Source organism: Pristis pectinata, chromosome 23, assembly GCF_009764475.1.
Source record: "Pristis pectinata isolate sPriPec2 chromosome 23, sPriPec2.1.pri, whole genome shotgun sequence".
Lineage (NCBI taxonomy): Eukaryota > Metazoa > Chordata > Chondrichthyes > Rhinopristiformes > Pristidae > Pristis > Pristis pectinata.
This window is the reverse complement of record NC_067427.1, coordinates 7875067-7894056: the sequence shown is the minus strand read 5'-3', so window position 1 is coordinate 7894056 and position 18990 is coordinate 7875067. Positions and strand designations below refer to the sequence as shown.

The window sequence follows — 18990 nt, the reverse complement described above, 5'->3', positions numbered from 1 at the left end:
TCTTCATAAGACATGCTCTCCAATCCAGGCAGCATCCTGGTAAATCTCCTCTGCACCCTCTCTAAAGCTTCCACATCCTTCCTGTAATGAGGCAACCAGAACTGAACACACTACTCCACGTGGTCTAACCAGAGTTCTATAGAGCTGCAACATTACCTCACGGCTTCAGAAGTGATTTTTGTGTTAACCTCATCAACCTACTAGAAACCAAAATGAGGTAAATATCTGACAAAATTTGGCAAGTAACATATTTGGTATCAACAGTAAGAATATGGGTTTAAAAAAATATATAATGATATCTATGGACAGAAAATGAAAATTCCAAAGCCTTATCTGGTTCAGCAATTCTTTAGCACTGCTTCAATCGGAAGTTATGAGCAAAGACAACAACCAGAGGGCAATAATGAGTTATCTCATTGAGCTCTGAGGCACTGCAATTGATTTAGGAAAATTGTTAGCTTAATTTGAAATGTTCCCAAGTTTTTGAATTCAGTCAGATAATCAATCACCCAGTGCTGCCTCTTTACAAGAAGAGTCCAGGAGAAAAAAATATGCAGAATTTTACTTTTTTTTTTGCAACTTTCATCAATTGTCTCATTGCTGTTTTATTCCCTTCTTTCGGCAGGCTTCATTCACTCTGTACAGCCTCTTTGATCAACACTAGAAATATTCTTTGATGAAGCCACTGATTCCTCTCTACTATAAAATTCACTTTGATACAAGGGCCTGTTTGAGGTGCAGATACAGATGCTGCATGACAGACGGGAATGCTCAACACATAAAGCTTCCATTTATAAAACGGTACAAACTGATAATTTATCCTTTGTCCAAGTGTTAAACATGCCGAAGACGCTCAACAACAAGTACAAAAATTTGATTGAAAAACCAATTAACAAGGATTTAAATACTTAGTATTCTTATTGCTCCAAACGACTAACATGCAGCTCTCGAACTGTTAAGGTTTTACTTCTGGACCCCTCCCACCCTAGTCATTTCCCCCCACCCCCAAAAAAATCAGGCAGAAGATACACAAGCTTGAGAACGCGTACCACCAGGCTCAAGGACAGCTTCTAGCCCGCTGTTATAAGACTCTTGAATGGACATCTCATATGATAAAGATGGACTCTTGATCTCTCAATCTATCTTGTCATGGCCATTGCACTTTGTCTACCTACACTACTTTCTCTGTAACTGTAACACTATATTCTGTGTTTTTCCCCCTTTTGTACTACCTAGATGTATTACGTATGGAATAATCTGTCTGAAATGACATAAAAACAAAAGCTCTGTATCTCAGTACATGTGACTCTAATAAACCAATTGTCAATTTCTTTTAAAATGTAGAAAATATTTAGCTTTTTAAGCTAATCAGGTGAATGCAATGATTAAAATGCAGGGAATTAAATATCAGAGGGGATTTGGGTATGATTGGTTTTGAAGGTATGATGGACCGTTGGGGTAAAGTTTCAGTGACTTGGATGGATGTGTGTAACTGGTGTGCAAGTGTAGCCTTGGAAAACATTCCACGGTGCCCTTTCTCTGTACACATCATGGGCTATCCAAGTTGACTAATGTGCTTCCGGTTCTGTCGAAAATTTTCAGCACTGGATGCTTTAAGGAAATTCATTCCACATCACAGATACACAAGAGCAACCATAGTGAGATATTACAGCACGATGCATTCAGCAGAGAGCAATAGCCAGGGGCCATGTACTACAAAATAATATTGCCAGAACAAATTCTGTGAAGGATAATAGCTAGTGGGTAACAATGTCACAAGGCTGAATTAATGCTTTTAATTCAAGATCTCATGTGCTTTCTTTTTAAGTCGTTCCTCAATATGAAACAGCTCGCCAGGCTTGATGTTTGATGTTTGTTTGATGTTCTTCTGTATTAACTGCAGATGGAAGGATTGCTGCATGATAAAATATCAAACATGATCGATGTTCTTTAACCCAGAGCAGAAATTAAAGGCAGCAGATGCAGCACAGGCAATAATGACCAAGCTAATCACACTCCAGGGCGATTTTTATATTAATTTAAAAGAAACACTCCTAGATTGCTGAAATCACCAAGGAAAGGCACTTGCAAAGGCCAGAGCATTTGAGAAGCAAAACTCCAGATGCTGCAAAAGCTGTAAACAGAAAATGCTGGAAATACTCTGCAGGTCAGGCAGCATCTAGAGACACAGAAACACAGTTAATGTACAGCACTCCAATCCACAATGTTAACTGTTTCTCTCTACAGATCCAGAATGTTCTCAGCAGTTTTTGTTCGATTTTAAGCCAGAGTATTTGCTGTCTTCATTGTTCTTGGTAAATAAAACCCAATATTAGCACAGGTGTGCCAAGATTTGAAGTATCAAATTCTTCTTTAAAAGGCCTGAAACAAGAACCTTTCCATCTGCAGGGAGTTCTGAATGCAGCCCAGTTCACGCAAACCAGCCTGCCCTCCATGGTCTACACCTCAGGAAAACAGCCAACATAATCAAGGACACCTCCCACCCCAGTCACTTTCTTTTCTCCCCTCTCCCATCGGGCAGAAGTTACAAAAGTTTGAGAGCACATACTGCCAGACTCAAGGACAGATTCTATCCTGCCGTTAGACTCTTGAACAGGCCTCTCGTACACTAAAGATAAACTCTTGATCTCCCAATTTACCTTGCCGTGGCCCTTGCACTTTGCTTACCTGCACTGCACTTTCTCTGTAGCTGCTATATTCTGCATTCTGTTCTTTTTACTACCTCAGTGTATTTGTGTATGGAACAATCTGCCTGGATGGCACGCAAACAAAAGCTTTTCACTGCGTCTTGGTACATGTGACAATAATAAACCCATTCCAATGGCAAGGTGGAAATCTGGCTGCTGGAGAGTGGAGAACAGACCCAAACAGGAGACAAGACAAAACAGTTGATGATTGAAGTTACCTACATCCCAAGGTAAGGAACAAGAAACCAACAGAGAATTGTCAGATAGTAAAAATGAATGGGAGAGAAGAACCAGCGATGCAAAACAATTTCTGGTCTGAGCACCCAATTAGATCGTATATTTATTTAAACATGCTGAATGCACACTGTTAAGCGCAAAAGAGTTGTTGGTTGCATCCTGAACAGGTGAAGTGATTCTAGATACAGAACAATTAAAAAAACTCAAAGTTAACCTGTGCTAGTAGAGAATCATCATCATAGAGAATCATCCCCAAGCCATTTCTGATATAGTGCTTCAGAGAACAATGTCACAAATGTGGACAAGCAAATCTTACTGTGATCAATCTACAAGCACGAACATACTCCAACTACAGAAAGACAGAAACACACTGAATGCCACTTACCTCAAACTTCCTAATAATTCAGTGAACGTTCTCGAGGCATCATGGCCCAATATTCTGAAATCCGGAGGAGAACCAATCTTTAGTCAGTAGCTCAGTATTGAAGATTTTAAAGCATCAATATACGATGAGTATTATCAATCTCCAAATAAGGTGACCCAAAAAGATGAGGAGAGGTATTTAGCAAGGTAATGATACCAGTAGCGTGGTCTCAGAATGCCAAAATGCCCACTCACCCTGCCAGGAACAGAGTTATTCGTCACAGTGGCTTCACAGTCACTGCCAAAAATCCAGGTTACATTTTAATGGAAAGATGAACCTTATATATCATCTTTCATGTCCCAACCCACTTTAAAGATGATGAGTCCTATAAGTGTATTTAATGTCATGATGTAGGGAATGTGGCAGCCAATTTGTGCACAGCAAGCCCCCACAAACAGCAGTGTGGCAATGATCAGGTCATCCATTATAATTGTGAGTGAAGGATTGGAACTGGTTTATTATTGTCACCAAGATACGGTGGGAAACTTAGCTTTGCAAACCATCCACAAAACACAAGTACATCGAGGTAGAAGGGAAAAGCATTAACAGGGTGTAGAATATAGCATTACAGTTCCAGAGAAAGTGCAATGCAGGTAGACAATGAGGTGCAAGGGCCATGATAAGGTAGATCATGAGGTCAAGAGTTCATCTTTAACATACAAGAGGTCTGTTCAAGAGTCCCTGGTGTCCAGCCAAACTGCTTTGCTCTTCGTTAAAACAATGCCATGGATCATTCACAAAGATGTGAATGAGGATACAAGGTCTTGGCCTCAAGTGTCATCCCAGGTTTCTGCATTCAAAAGCCCTGGAGTGGCACTGAAACCCATCCAAGAGAAAGCGTGCTCTTTTTCTTCACAGCTAGTCTATTGGGATTGAGGATGACTTACTTCCACTTTGGTTCCAAGTAGGAGATGCCTCTGCATGAGTTATTTGAATGTGGGGCAAGATCTTACCCGATGGAGAGGTCCAAGAGGATGGGAGACCATGCTCTGCTGCACAGACTTGCCTGTACAGACACAAACACACAGCAAACAGCATTCTCCCCCCCCCCCACTAAATCAAAGCCCACACAGCAACAATAGAGCTTGTACACTGACTGCTCTTTGCCAAGGTTAAGGGTATAAGATATCTTTATCAGTCACATGCACATCGAAACACACAGTGAAATGCACCTTTTGCGTAGAGTGTTCTGGGGGCAGCCTGCAAGTGTCACCATTCTTCCAGCGCCAAAAAAGCATGCCCACAACTTCCAAACTCGTATATCTTTGGAACATGGAAGGAAACCGGAGCACCCGGAGGAAACCCACACAGACACAGGCAGAATGTACAAACTCCTTACAGACAGCGGCAGGAATTGAACCTGGGTCGCTGGCGCTGTAATAGCATTATGCTAACCGCTGCACTACCATGCCTTACCTGGAAGCCCAGAGTCCTGAACTAACATCCAAGAAACAAGTTCAAATCCAACCACAGCAGCTGTGGAATTTAAACTCAATTATTTAAATAATCTGGAATTTAAGAAAAAAATAACCTCTGTAGTAGTGACTTTGAAACTACTGGATTGCTGTGAAAACTTATCAGGTTTAAGGAAAGAAACCCACCCTCCTTAGACCCACAACAATGTGGTTGATCTAAACTAGCCTCTGAAATGATCTAGCATGCTTTTCAACGAGCCTTACGTCTGTGGTGGGCAAGCTGTTGGAAAGGATTCTAAGAGATAGGATTTATGAGCATTTAGAGAATCATGGACTAATTAGGGACAGCCAGCATGGCTTTGTGAAGGGAAGATCATGTCTCACAAGCCTGATAGGGTTCTTTGAGGTGGTGACCAGGAAGATTGATGAGGGTAGTGCAGTAGATGTGGTCTACATGGATTTTAGTAAGGTGTTTGACAAGGTTCCACATGGTAGGCTTCTTCAGAAGGTCAGAGGGCATGGGATCCAGGGATGATTGGCCATGTGGATTCGGAATTGGCTTGCCTGTAGAAAGCAGAGGGTTGTGGTAGAGGGAGTGCATTCAGATTGGAGGGCTGTGACTAGCGGTGTCCCACAAGGATCGGTTCTGGGACCTCTATTTTTCGTGATATTTATTAATGACTTGGATGAGGGGGTAGAGGGGTGGTTTAGCAAGTTTGCAGATGACACAAAGGTCAGTGGTGTTGTGGATAGTGTGGAGGACTGTCGAAGCTTGCAGAGGGATATTGATAGGATGCAGAGCTGGGCTGAGAAGTGGCAGATGGAGTTCAATCCAGAGAAGTGTGAGGTGGTACACTTTGGAAGGACAAACTCCAAGGCAGAGTACAAAGTTAATGGCAGGATTCTGGGTAGTGTGGAGAAGCAGAGGGATCTGGGGGTCCATATACACAGATCACTGAAAGTTGCCTCACAGGTGGATAGGGTAGTTAAGAAAGCTTATGGGATGTTGGCCTTCATAAGTCATGGGATCGAGTTTAAGAGCCACGAGGTAATGATGCAGCTCTACAGAAGTCTGGAGTTGGAGTACTGTGTCCAGTTCTGGTCGCCTCGTTATAGGAAGGATGTGGAAGCATTGGAAAGGGTGCAGAGGAGATTTACCAGGATGCTGCCTGGTTTAGAGAGTATGGATTATGAGGAGAGACTAAGGGATCAAGGGCTTTACACTTGGAGAGAAGGAGGATGAGGGGAGACATGATAGAGGTGTACAAAATATTAAGAGGAATAGATAGAGTGGACAGCCAGTGCCTCTTTCCCAGGGCACCAATGCTCAATACAAGAGGGCATAGTTTTAAAGTAATGGGTGGGAAGTTCAAGGGAGATATCAGAGGGAGGTGTTTCACCCAGAGAGTGGTTGGTGCATGGAATGCACTGCCTGGGGTAGTGGTGGAGGCAGGTACGTTAGTTAAGTTCAAGAGATTGTTAGATAAGCATATGGGGGAATTTAAAATAGGGGGATATGTGGGAGGAAGGGGTTAGATAGTATTAGGCGTGGTTTAAAGGTCGGCACAACATGGTGGGCCGAAGGGCCTGCATTGTGCTGTATTGTTCTATGGTTCAATTGGGATCTAATTGCTACATTGGTCCATGGCATCAGCAGCTTACACCTACCTTCCCAAGAGTTACTTGGGATGGGCAATAAAAGTTGGCTCTGCAGATATCCTGAAAAGTAAATAAGGGAGAATAAAAGTAAAGGGCAACGTTAAAATTCAAAACATGGATGGCTGAAGACTTCCTGAAGTTAGTTTTGTATCAATTGCTGTTACATTGCAGCCAAAATGATGAAAGAATACGTGTCAACTGGCTGTATTTGATCTGAGTGACTTCTTACCAAAAGTTAAACTTGACATTTACTTTGATGTGAAGTTGGAAATACTTGCCACAGTTTCATCTCACATAGTTGTCCTATTCACCATCTCCTGTCACATCAATAGCTTCCAGATGCTCATTATTCCCGGTGCCTCATTGTACGTGATTAACAGCACAAGAACACAAAAGATAAAGGATAGGGAGTAGGCCATTCAGCCCCACAAATCTGCTCCATCATTCAACAAGATCTTCCACTTTAACTCCACATTCCTGCCCTATTCAAATATCCCTCATTTCCTCTAATACCTTAATGTCAATCTCAATTCAATTACTGGCCCAGCCTCCACAGCGTTCTTGGACAGGAAATTCCAGTGATTCACCACTCTCCAAGTGAAACTTTCAACATTTTCTACACAATTGGAAAATTATTCCTTCCTGTTAAACTTCATAAATTGCTTCTGCTATTTCACAATAGCAAGAACCCCAAGAAAAGATGCCCAACACACACAGTGCTTAGAGAAGAGGACCATTAATTGCAGAAATAGCTGTCAACACAATTGGCCAGCAAACAAGGACTTCCGACACCAATCGTCTCCTTGTCTATTGCTGGTTCTTCTGTAAGCAGGTGTTAGTTCCCCAGGAAATCCTTTGGAGACGAATGAAATGCAAAGGCTTTAGTCCGATATTTGGAGGCACACCAGAGGATGAGGCCTCCAGTTTTCAGAGACATGATAAAGAGGTACCGAGAGAGAAAGCAAAGGAAATTGGCATCGCTCCAGCGATGCACAATGGCGCATCATTGAGAGCCAATAGCTTGTGCCAGCATCCCTACAACACTGGAAAAGAAAGTATTGCTCATGGGAAAGCCAAAGGTTTTCCAATATATTTTTGAGCAGAAAAATATTCCATCCAGTTTCATGGACTAAAGAATTGTTTAACTGTTGAACTATAAGTCGCTATTATTTTATGGTTGTAATTGCAATGCTTATTAAATTATTTACATTTAAATATGAAAGAAAACCTATGTAGTACCCATCTCTCTGCACCTTCTCAAAACTGCCTTACTTATATTAGTAGCTATTTCGGTAGCCCCTGAACATTGGTTGCCTGTCTGTGGAGCAGTCTATGCAAGATGCCTACCAGAAACAATGAGTTGAAAGGCCAGCTATCCATCTCAGGGAAGACTACTTTCATTTTAACTATCTACCCTCTTACACACCTAGCAAAGGAAATATCCAACAATAAATATATCCACTGAAATATCATCATCCCAATGCTTGCACACGTACAGAATACAAACAACCCATATCCAATGAGAGCTCTGCACTTGAGGCAGTCCCGTGGGACTCCGAATCATCAGAGCAGAGGCATCAGATCAGAGGTCAATGGAGGATTAAACTTCTAAAAAACAGTCATGGACTACTTAGAGAAACAAGAAATGGTTTGTTGCGAATTACATTAGAACACAAGAAATAGATTCAGGATTAGGCTGCGTGGCCTTTGAATGTGCTTCACCACATAATTAAATCATGGCTGATTCTCACTTTGTTCTTAGCTCCACTTTACTGTCTGTTTCCCATAACCTTGGACTTCACTACAGTTCAAAACAAAAATCAACTTTGTGAATGAATTTACCAGAAGGACAGCAAAGACTAGTCCAAACCGGACATACAGCCGACAGCCATGGCTGAATTTGGTCAAAGTAGCCTTAGTCGAAACAACAATCTGCTCAGCAAGATAGAATAGTCTCCCTGAGAGATTGGACCAATATATTGCAGCACTTCCTCAATGTTGGAACAGAGTACAGTATTAACACAATTCTATTTAGCTCATCACTGCCTGTACCTCATTCATTTTCCCTCTGGATTAAAAACTAGTGGTAATGAAAGAAGATGAATTCTATGGTCAAGCTGATAGTCCTGGAACTACTGTAATTGCAGTCATCCAGCTCTCGGAAGGGTGTCATTAAGCTAGAAAGGGTGCAGAAAAGATTTACAAGGATGTTACCAGCACTAGAGGGCTCGAGGTATAAGGAGAGATTGGATGGGCTGAGACTTTATTCCCTGGAGCGAAGGAGGCAGAGGGGTGACCTTACAGAGGTTTATAAAATCACGAGGGGCATAGATATGGTGAATGGTCATGGCCTTTTTCCACAGGGTAGGAGTCTAAAAGTTGAGGACATAGATTTAAAGCGAGAGGAAAAGATTTGAAGGAAACCTAAGGGGCAACCTTTTCACACTGAGGGTGGTGGGTTTGTGCAACGGGTTACCAGAGGAAGTGGTAGAGGCAGGCACAATTACAGTGATTAAAAGACACTTGGACCGGCACGTGGCTAGGAAAGGTTTAGAAGGATATGGGCCACATGCAAGCAAAAGAGACGAGCAACTTGGTTGGCATGGACGAGTTGGGCCGAAGGGCCTGTTTCCGTGCTATATGACTCCGATTCATAGTACGGCACAGGAGCTAGAAAAAACACAATTGACCCAGCAAGAACAACTTAAAGCAAAACAAAAAACTCAGAAAAGGAAATGTTTTGAAACTGCTTCAGACCACAGTGGAGACACAAGAGACTACAGATGCTGGAATCTGGAGCAACGATCTGCTGGAGGAACTTGGTGGTTGGAGCAGCATCAGTGGGGAAGAAAGGAACTGTCGACATTCTGGCTTGGAACCCTGCATCAGGACGTGCTCTTCCCCCTCTCACTGGTCAAAGTTTTGTTTGTACTATTTCTAATAGACCATCACTATTGTTCACCACTCACCGAGACGATGCATTTCCAACCCTCTTTTATTCCATTCCACAATAAAGTGGAGAGAAAGGATCATCAAACTGAGGAGAACAGTTTTTGGGACTAGCTTTTGTTTATGACATTCTTAACCAGGTTGGGTGCAGAAGCATAGACATCCAACCCCAATAGTTATTAACGGCACTCACTAATGCATGCAGAAATGTATGCAAGTATTTAACATGTCCCCTGAAAGTAGCATTACAGGTAGACAGGTGGTGAAGAAGGCTTTCAGCACACTGGCCTTCATCAGTCAGGGCATCGAGTATAGTAGTTGGGATGTTATATTGCAGTTGTACAGGACGTTGGTGAGGCTGCACTTGGAATAGTGCGTTCAGTTTTGGTTGCCCTCTTATAAGAAAGATGCCATTTAGCTGGAAGGGGTGCAGAGGAGATTTAAGAGGATGTTGCAGGGACTCGAGGGACGTATGGAGAGAGGTTTAGCAGGTTGGGACTTCATTCATTGGACCGTAGGAGAATGAGGGGTGATCTTGTAGAAGTGTGTAAAATTATTGTCACAAACCAGCAACAAAAGAAACACACTGAGCATGATTCAGTGTTAAAAACTATTTTATTAATCACTACTTATGATAATACATAAAATAAAAGTAAAAATGTTAGTATGTTAGAATTCAAAAATGTTAAACCTCGAACGTTAACCCCAAAACTAAACTCTTCGTGTGTGTGTGTGACAAAGTCCAAAACTCCCAGTTCCAGAATGGTTCTTAAAGTTCAGTTCCGCAAGCCATAAGGTGAAACATGAGCAAGGGCTTCTTCAACAACCACCGTTGTCTGAAGATAAGATGTAGATGTAGAAAAACATAGAGAGAGTACATACGAAATCCAAATGTTCCATGATGGAACCCAAACGACACTTCAGTGTTTACTCGGTAGTGACTTCCTCACCCCGAAAAGCATCCGAACCGTGGTCGTCCACACACAAATACCTGTTTCCTTCTACAGGTCAGCAACAAAGTGAACTCCACCGGATTACTTCCAACTTCCATACATGGATTTCAGTGGCAAACACAGTTATTGTTTCTCATCCATCAATAGAGAAAACTAGCAGGCTGGTGTCTCTCTCCCTTCTCTCTCTCTCCTTGTTCTTCTTCTTCTTCAACGTCATTACGTCCTTTATCTTCTATTGACGTAAGCACGCCCCACACACACATACACACACACTCTCTATCTTAAAAGGACTTTCACTGAGTCCGTAACACCTCCCACCTAAAAAAAATTTTTCCCAAGAAAAATTTAACCGCACATACAGTTAGTAATGTTAATAATTATCATGTTACACAACTACAGACTATCAGATTAGTACAGATACATGTTTCCCATTTAACATCGGGAAAGACAATCAGCAATCACATTATCTTTGCCTTTAATGTGAGTTATCATGAGATCAAACTCTTGCAAAATTAAACTCCAGTTTAACAGCCTTCTGTTCTTGTTTTTGACTCGGCTCAGAAACACCAATGGGTTATGATCTGTATACACAGTCAATGGTTTCTGAGCGGTGCAAACATATACACTGAAATGTTGCAAGGCTAAAACAAGCGACAGTAATTCTTTCTCTATGGTGGAATAATTCTTTTGATGCTCATTAAATTTCTTTGAAAAGTAAGCTACAGGATGGTCAATATCATCAAGGTCACCCTTCTGCAACAACACAGCTCCTGCAGCTTCATCACTGGCATCTACTGCTAATGAAAATGGCTTTTCAAAGTCAGGTGTTCTGAGCACAGGATCGTAGCATAAAATGGCTTTCAGCTTCTCAAATGCTTCTTGACAAGAATCTGTCCAAACAAACTTTACTCCCTTCTTCAGAAGATTAGTTAGGGGAAGAGCAATATCAGCAAAATTTTTACAAAATTTTCGATAATATCCAACCATTCCCAAAAATCTTCTAACAGTCCTCGTACCTGTGGGAATAGGGAACTCAGATATTGCTTGAACTTTTGCCTGAACAGGAGCTTGCTTGCCTTGACCTACAACATAACCAAGATACGTCACAGTGGCATGGCCAAATTCACTTTTAGCCAAGTTAACTGTAAGGTTAGCCTTGGAAAGTCTTTCAAACAACCTTTCTAACGCAGAGATGTGATCTTCCCAAGTATCATTCCCAGTCACTAAGTCGTCAATGTAGGCATCTGTATGTTTTAACCCATGAATCACTGAATTAATCATTCTTTGAAATGTTGCCGGAGCATTTTTCATTCCAAATGGCAAAACATTGTATTCATACAATCCAGAAGGGGTTACAAAGGCTGAAATTTCCCTTCCTCTATCTGTTAATGGAACACACCAGTACCCTTTTAATAGGTCAATCTTTGTAAGAAATTTTGCCTTTCCCACTCTGTCTATGCAATCATCCACCCTAGGAATAGGGTAAGCATCTGACTTTGTTACAGCATTCACTTTCCTGTAATCTGTGCAAAATCTAACAGTTCCATCAGGTTTAGGTACAATAACACAGGGCGAACTCCAGTTTGAAGTAGAATGTCTAATAATATCATTTTCCAACATGTATTTGATTTCCTGATCAACAAGTTTACTTTTTTCCACATTCATTCGATATGGGTGTTGTTTGATTGGTTTTGCATCCCCAACATCAACATCATGGGTAATTATCGATGTTCTGTTTGGAACATCTGGGAACAGATTTTTAAATTTTAAAATTAATTCTCTCATCTGTTGTCTTTGTGAAACTTGTAAATGGTCCAACTTCGTTTCAAGGTTCTCCAGGATATTTTGGTTTTTTAGTTTCGATGGAACAATATTTGGTCTAAATTGGCCTTCCTCAACATCAACATCAGGCATTCTAGAAACAACCTTTACATCATCCACCAAGGCCACCACTGAATCCCTCTCATAATAAGGTTTTAGCATGTTTACATGACAGAGTTGTGTTTTCTTGCGTCTATCTGGTGTTTTGATTATATATGTTAGATCAGTCACTCGAGATTCAATAACATAGGGTCCAGAAAAACGAGCTTGCAAGGGATTATTTTGGCTAGGGAAAAATACCAATACCTTTTGCCCCACTGCGAATGTCTTAGGCCGAGCACGTCTATCAAAATATGTCTTCATTCTTATCTGGCTTGTTTTCAGATTCTCTCTCGCTAGCTGGCAGACTCTCTCCAACCGAGTTTTAAATTTTTGGACATAGTCCAACAGACTCAAGTGAACTTCCTCATTAACCCATTGCTCTCTTAACAACTCCAAAGGTCCTCTCACCCTATGTCCAAATACAAGCTCAAACGGACTAAATCCTATTGACTCCTGGATTGATTCTCTAACGGCAAACAAAAGTAAATGGATACCTTCGTCCCAATCCTTGGTGTTTTCAAAGCAATAAGTCTTCAGCATATTTTTGAGAGTAGAATGAAATCTCTCCAGAGCTCCTTGAGATTCTGGGTGATATGCAGATGATACAATCTGCTTTGCTCCCAGCTCATAGACTATTTGTTGAAAAATTTTTGACATAAAATTACTACCTTGATCAGATTGTATTTCTTTTGGCAAACCAAACAAGGTAAAAAATTTTACAAGAGCCTTTGACACCGTCTTGGCCTTAATATTTCTAAGGGGTATTGCCTCTGGAAATCTAGAAGTGGCACACATGATGGTTAACAAATACTGATTTCCAGTCTTAGACTTTGGTAAGGGGCCAACACAGTCCACAATCACCTTCGAAAAGGGTTCACCAAAAGCAGGAATTGGTTTCAAAGGAGCCACAGGGGGTTTTTGATTTGGTTTACCTACCATCTGACATGTGTGGCAGGTTCGACAAAACATCACCACATCTTTTCTCAAACCAGGCCAATAGAATTGTTTCAAGATCTTCCCTACAGTTTTATTCACACCAAAATGACCACCCAAAGGCATACTATGGGCCAGGTTTAAAATCTCATCCCTATAAACTTTTGGAACAACAACCTGATGAATAACTTCCCATTCCTCAGTAACAGGAACATGAGGAGGTCTCCATTTCCTCATTAACACTCCATTTTTGACATAGTATCCAGTTGGCACCTTTTCAATCTCCTCACATGAGAGAGCTTTTTCTTTCAATTCTGTCAACTCAGGGTCCTTTGTCTGTTCCACCATGAAATCCTTCCTCGACAAAGACAAATCTTTAAATTCAGGCTCACTGTAAGGATGTTGATCTTCCAGTGAAGACAGAAAAGTCTCAGATAAGGCATCAAAATTTTCTTCCTGTTTAGGACTGTCACAAGGAACTACATCAGACTGCACCGGACTGTCTGTCTTGGCTAATTCTTTAGCTCTAGCTCGAGTCACCGCACATGATGGGTAAACATCTGAATCATCCTCAGACTCATCAATCCTTGGTTTGGTTGTTAACCGTACCACAGGATCACTTTCTCCATTTGCAAGGTCATTTCCCAATAACAAAGAAACTCCTTCCACTGGCAAACTAGGTCTTATCCCTATCTCGACTGGTCCTTCTACGAACTTTGACTTTAAAATCACCCTGTGAAAAGGGACAGACATGGTCTCACCTGTAACGCCTCGTACTAGATTTACTTCACCAGTGTCACTTTCTTCACCAAAATTTAAAACACTGTCCAGCAAGAGAGATTGACTAGCCCCAGTATCTCTAAGAATTTTCACTGGCACCTGGGGTGACTCATCATTCAGTGAAACAAAACCCTCTGATACATACGAACGGAATTCCTTTCTCACCTCCTCCAACTTTTCCGCTTTTCCCTCTTGCAAGGACTGGTCTTTAACAGCATCTCCTAAACCTTTTTGATTTTTAATTGCCTGAAAGCAAGCATTGGGCCCAGCTTCCTTCTTTTTCTTCAAAAGGGCACAATTAGATATCACGTGGCCAGGTTTCCTACAGTAATAACAAGTACGCTCAACAGGTTTCTCCAGCCCTGGCTTCTTTTCATTTTTTCCTTTTTGATTACCTCCCAATTTAATCTCTGGTTTACCTGGATTGTCTTTGTAACTCTTTTGAAAGGTTTTAGGTTGTCCCCATTTGGATTTATGGGTTAAAGCATAATCATCTGCCAACCTAGCAGTTTCTTGTAAAGTTTCCACTGCCTTTTCATTTAAATATGTTGTTAATTCAGCTGGAACACATCTTTTAAAGTCTTCCACCAGTATCAATTCTGTCAATTTATCATAATCCCCATCTACATTTTTAGCCAGGCACCATCGTTCAAAACATATTCTCTTTCCATTGGCAAATTCCATATAAGTCTGATCTGCAGATTTCCTCAAGTCTCTGAATTTTTGTCTATAAGCCTCAGGGACCAATTCATAGGCCTTCAATATAGCTTGTTTTACCTTGGTATAATCAGCTGCATCCTCAGCAGACAAAGCAGAATAAGCTTTTTGAGCTTTACCTTTAATCACACTCTGTACCATAAGAGCCCATCCTTTCCTTGGCCAGTTTGAACTCACAGCAACCTTTTCAAAATGTTGGAAATACTGATCAACCTGATCTTCTTCAAACGGAGGGACTAATCGAACCTCCCTGCTGGCTGAAAAACCATCATCAGAATCAGATTCCGAACTCCTACGCTTCATTTGTAACTCATGCTGCCTCTGTTTTTCCTTCTCCTCTGCCTCAAACTTTAACCGAATTAGTTCCCGTTCCCGTTCAGCCTCTAACTTCATCCGAGTTATCTCTTGTTCGGCCTCTAATCTCTTTTGCTCTCGTTCAGCTTCTATCTTTAACTGGGTTTGTTCTCGTTCAGCCTCTAATTTCTTTTGTTCTCGTTCAGCCTCTATCTTTAACTGGGTTTGTTCTCGTTCAGCCTCTATCTTTGCCAGCTGCACCTATGCCTCAGAAATTGCTATTTCACTGCCAGGAAACTGTTTTAACACTTCCTTCTCAAACACCTTCTTTTCCACATAATGGCCAGCTATCAGTCTCTGAATATCTGCCTTTCTCATAGACTGCTTTACTTCTGTAAGGTTTAGCCTTGTAGCAATCTTTATCAAATCATCCTTTTTCGCCACCTCCAATCCCTTTTGGGTTGGTGACTCCAAAAATGCCTTAATATCCATTGCTGCTGGTTTCCACACACACATGCCAATTAAAAAGAATTTATCAGACCTCCCTCAAAAATCTTTGGATTGAATCTCGAACAAATCTCGTCAATCTGGGGTACAATCCCAGACGACACTCGTTAACCTTGGGAACTATCCCGGACGAGCCCCCAATTTTGTCACAAACCAGCAACAAAAGAAACACCCTGAGCATGATTCAGTGTTAAAAACTATTTTATTAATCACTACTTATGATAATACATAAAATAAAAGTAAAAATGTTAGTATGTTAGAATTCAAAAATGTTAAACCTCGAACGTTAACCCCAAAACTAAACTCTTCGTGTGTGTGTGTGACAAAGTCCAAAACTCCCAGTTCCAGAATGGTTCTTAAAGTTCAGTTCCGCAAGCCATAAGGTGAAACATGAGCAAGGGCTTCTTCAACAACCACCGTTGTCTGAAGATAAGATGTAGATGTAGAAAAACATAGAGAGAGTACATACGAAATCCAAATGTTCCATGATGGAACCCAAACGACACTTCAGTGTTTACTCGGTAGTGACTTCCTCACCCCGAAAAGCATCCGAACCGTGGTCGTCCACACACAAATACCTGTTTCCTTCTACAGGTCAGCAACAAAGTGAACTCCACCGGATTACTTCCAACTTCCATACATGGATTTCAGTGGCAAACACAGTTATTGTTTCTCATCCATCAATAGAGAAAACTAGCAGGCTGGTGTCTCTCTCCCTTCTCTCTCTCTCCTTGTTCTTCTTCTTCTTCAACGTCATTACGTCCTTTATCTTCTATTGACGTAAGCACGCCCCACACACACATACACACACACTCTCTATCTTAAAAGGACTTTCACTGAGTCCGTAACATTATGAATGCACAGTCTTTTTCTCCAGGGTTGGGGAATCAAGAACTAGAGGAGAGAGACTTAATAGGGACCTGAGGGGCAACTTTTTCACCCAAAGGATGGCCTGTATATGGAATGAGCTGCCAGAGGAAGTGGTCGAGGCAGGTATATGAACAACATTTAGAAGACATTTGGACAGGTACATGGATAGGAAAGGTTTATGGGCCAAATGCAGGCAAATGGGACTAGCTTAGATGGGTGTCTTGGTCAGCATGTACCAGTTGGGCCAAAGGGCCTGCTTCCATGCTGCATGACTAATCTGCGTCCTTCCTTCAGACAGCTGATGTTATTTATGGTAATGCTTAACCTTGGAAAGTAATTCAACAACTATGGAGGGTTTTCTTTCAAAAAAAAGAACTTTGGGGATATGACATGGCTTCTATCTCTTCCTATAAAAATACCTCTACATTTCAACACCTACCAGCATTGTCCTCCTTTTTTCACCAGATGCCAAACTTAGTGCAATGAAGGAATGGCTGGTGGGCTGTTGTTTCCATACTGGCTGGGAAATCTTTTGATTTACATCTTCTTTTGCAAACCCTGACCTCTGCATTAGCAAAAGCCCCATTCCAACTAAACTCGCCATTCACTGTCTCAACCATTTTCAGTCTCTAAGCACATCCTCTGGTTAATGAGAGAGAAAACTGCATAAACTCTGAAGGAGGAGTAAACAGAAGATTTGAGTCCATTTATCGTAAATAAAACAAACATTTTGCGACCGAAAATTGTGAATGGGTTCAACAGCAAGTAACGCTGGGCAAGAGTATGCAGAATTATATTGACACACAACACTCCTTTAATCTAGGTCATGTTTAAAATTAAGCCCGCAAGGAGTGATTATCTATTAATTTATTTCATTCTTGGCTCACTAACTCAGAAGACTGTGACATCTTTTGGAGTTCAGTTTGTTCTGTCAGCAAGAGGGCTGTTTTTAGTCTGCAGACACTACCCACTCAGCATCCAGAAAGAATGTCAACTGGCAACGAACTTAACAGAGGTACTCGCCGGTGAAAGTTTGGAATTAATCACTTCCCTGCTGAGTGCAGAAAACCAGACCTCCTGGAAACAACTTTAAAAGAAGCATTAAATCTAATCTATCCACCACAAATTAGGTACACACATCCACCTTAAAAAGAGCTTCTCCTCCCCCCAATGAATATTGGGAACTGGGCGAAAAAACAGCGATCCCTACTCCGACACATTGAAGTTACTGCATCTGACACCACTTAGTCAAGTCCCCAGAACCCACAGAAAAGGCCTGTACTTTCTAAATTCTACTAAGTCGTCAGATGAGCAACCAGCTTCTGTTGAGAACCCAAAATTCAATCATCAGAATCTTTTTCCCAGGATAGAGATGTCAAATACTGGAGGGCATGCATTTAATGTGAGAGTTTAAAGGAGATGTGTGGGGCAAGTTTCTTTAAAATTACAGAGTGGTTGGTGCCTGCAACGTGCTGCTAGTTCAGATGAACTGTCTTCAACCTGTAGCATTAACTGGTTCGCTCCCTGACCTGCTGAGTCCCATTTTTATTTCAGGTTTCCAGAGTCTGCGGTTTTTCCCAGATTTATGGTGGAACAAGGTGGCTTTTACTTTGCCAACAGTTTCTGAATAAAATGTTTGCTCGACCAGGACTTCCATGTCCAACTGGAAGCTTTAGGCTGCAGCAATAGACAGGTGGAGGAGCTGGGAGGGTGAAGCTGTGCACATGCAGTGCACAAGTAGACACCGACCTTAAACTTCAGCAGGACATCTGCCAACTAGGAATGGGAGCAGCTAACTAACCAAAAACCCAGCGTCTGTCCATGATGATCTCCCAACTTCAACCAATTAAGAATGGTCACCAAATTCTTACAGATAATTGAGGCAGCACACTGCACAAACAACACTTTATGTTATTAAAGCACACAATATAGATGTAAATATTTGGCACCTCTATCTTATCAGCAAGGTAGATACACATTTCATGTTTTCTTACCACACAGGAGGCTGATCCCGCCCATCAAGTCTATGCTAACTCAGAGAGCAATCCTAATGCAACTTATTCTCCCCACATTCCCATCATCTCGCCGAGATTCTACTGCCCACCAGGGACAATTTACAGTGGCCACTAACCAACCAATTCGCACGCCTTTGGGATGTGGGAGGAAACCAGAGCACCAGAAGAAAACTCTGCACAGGCGGCACCTGAAGTCAGGATTGAACCCAAGTCTCTCGCACGGCTAGGCAATGGCTTTCCTAGCTGCACCATTGTGCCACCCGAGTGCCTGGAGGAAACCTACTCCACACAGATAGTAGCTGAGAGCAGGATCGAACCCATGTCAATGGAACTACAAGTTAGCAGCTCTACTGGCTGTGCCACAGTGCTGCCCGAATGCAGCCAGTTTTAGACCTGCTTTAAGTGGCTGTAATTGATGACCAGAGGACAGCACATTCCCGGATAAAACGTTGGCCCATTCTAGAATTTGTCAATCAAGTGAAAGCCGCAGGTTTTAGCAACAGCCTTGGAGGAGGTAGGTGGGAATGTGCGGGATACCGTCTGGCTTTTCTGACTGGCCTGGATGCACTGGAGGTGACAGGCAACTTCAAGAATTTCCTTAATAGC

At 41.8% G+C, this 18990-nt stretch overlaps 1 protein-coding gene across 3 annotated transcripts in view; it reads right to left on the bottom strand.

Moving 5' to 3' along the window:
* The window catches only part of LOC127582257 (ras-specific guanine nucleotide-releasing factor RalGPS1-like), a 636204-nt gene that overhangs the window by 509949 nt on the left and 107265 nt on the right, over positions 1 to 18990 (bottom strand). For 2 of the 3 annotated variants that reach the window (XM_052037419.1, XM_052037422.1), the window contains exon 3: positions 3331 to 3384. The exons of the other annotated variant lie outside the window; for it this stretch is intronic. The gene's annotated coding sequence lies outside the window, so the exon portion shown is untranslated. The remainder of the gene's footprint in view (positions 1 to 3330; positions 3385 to 18990) is intronic. 3 annotated transcript variants of the gene reach the window in all.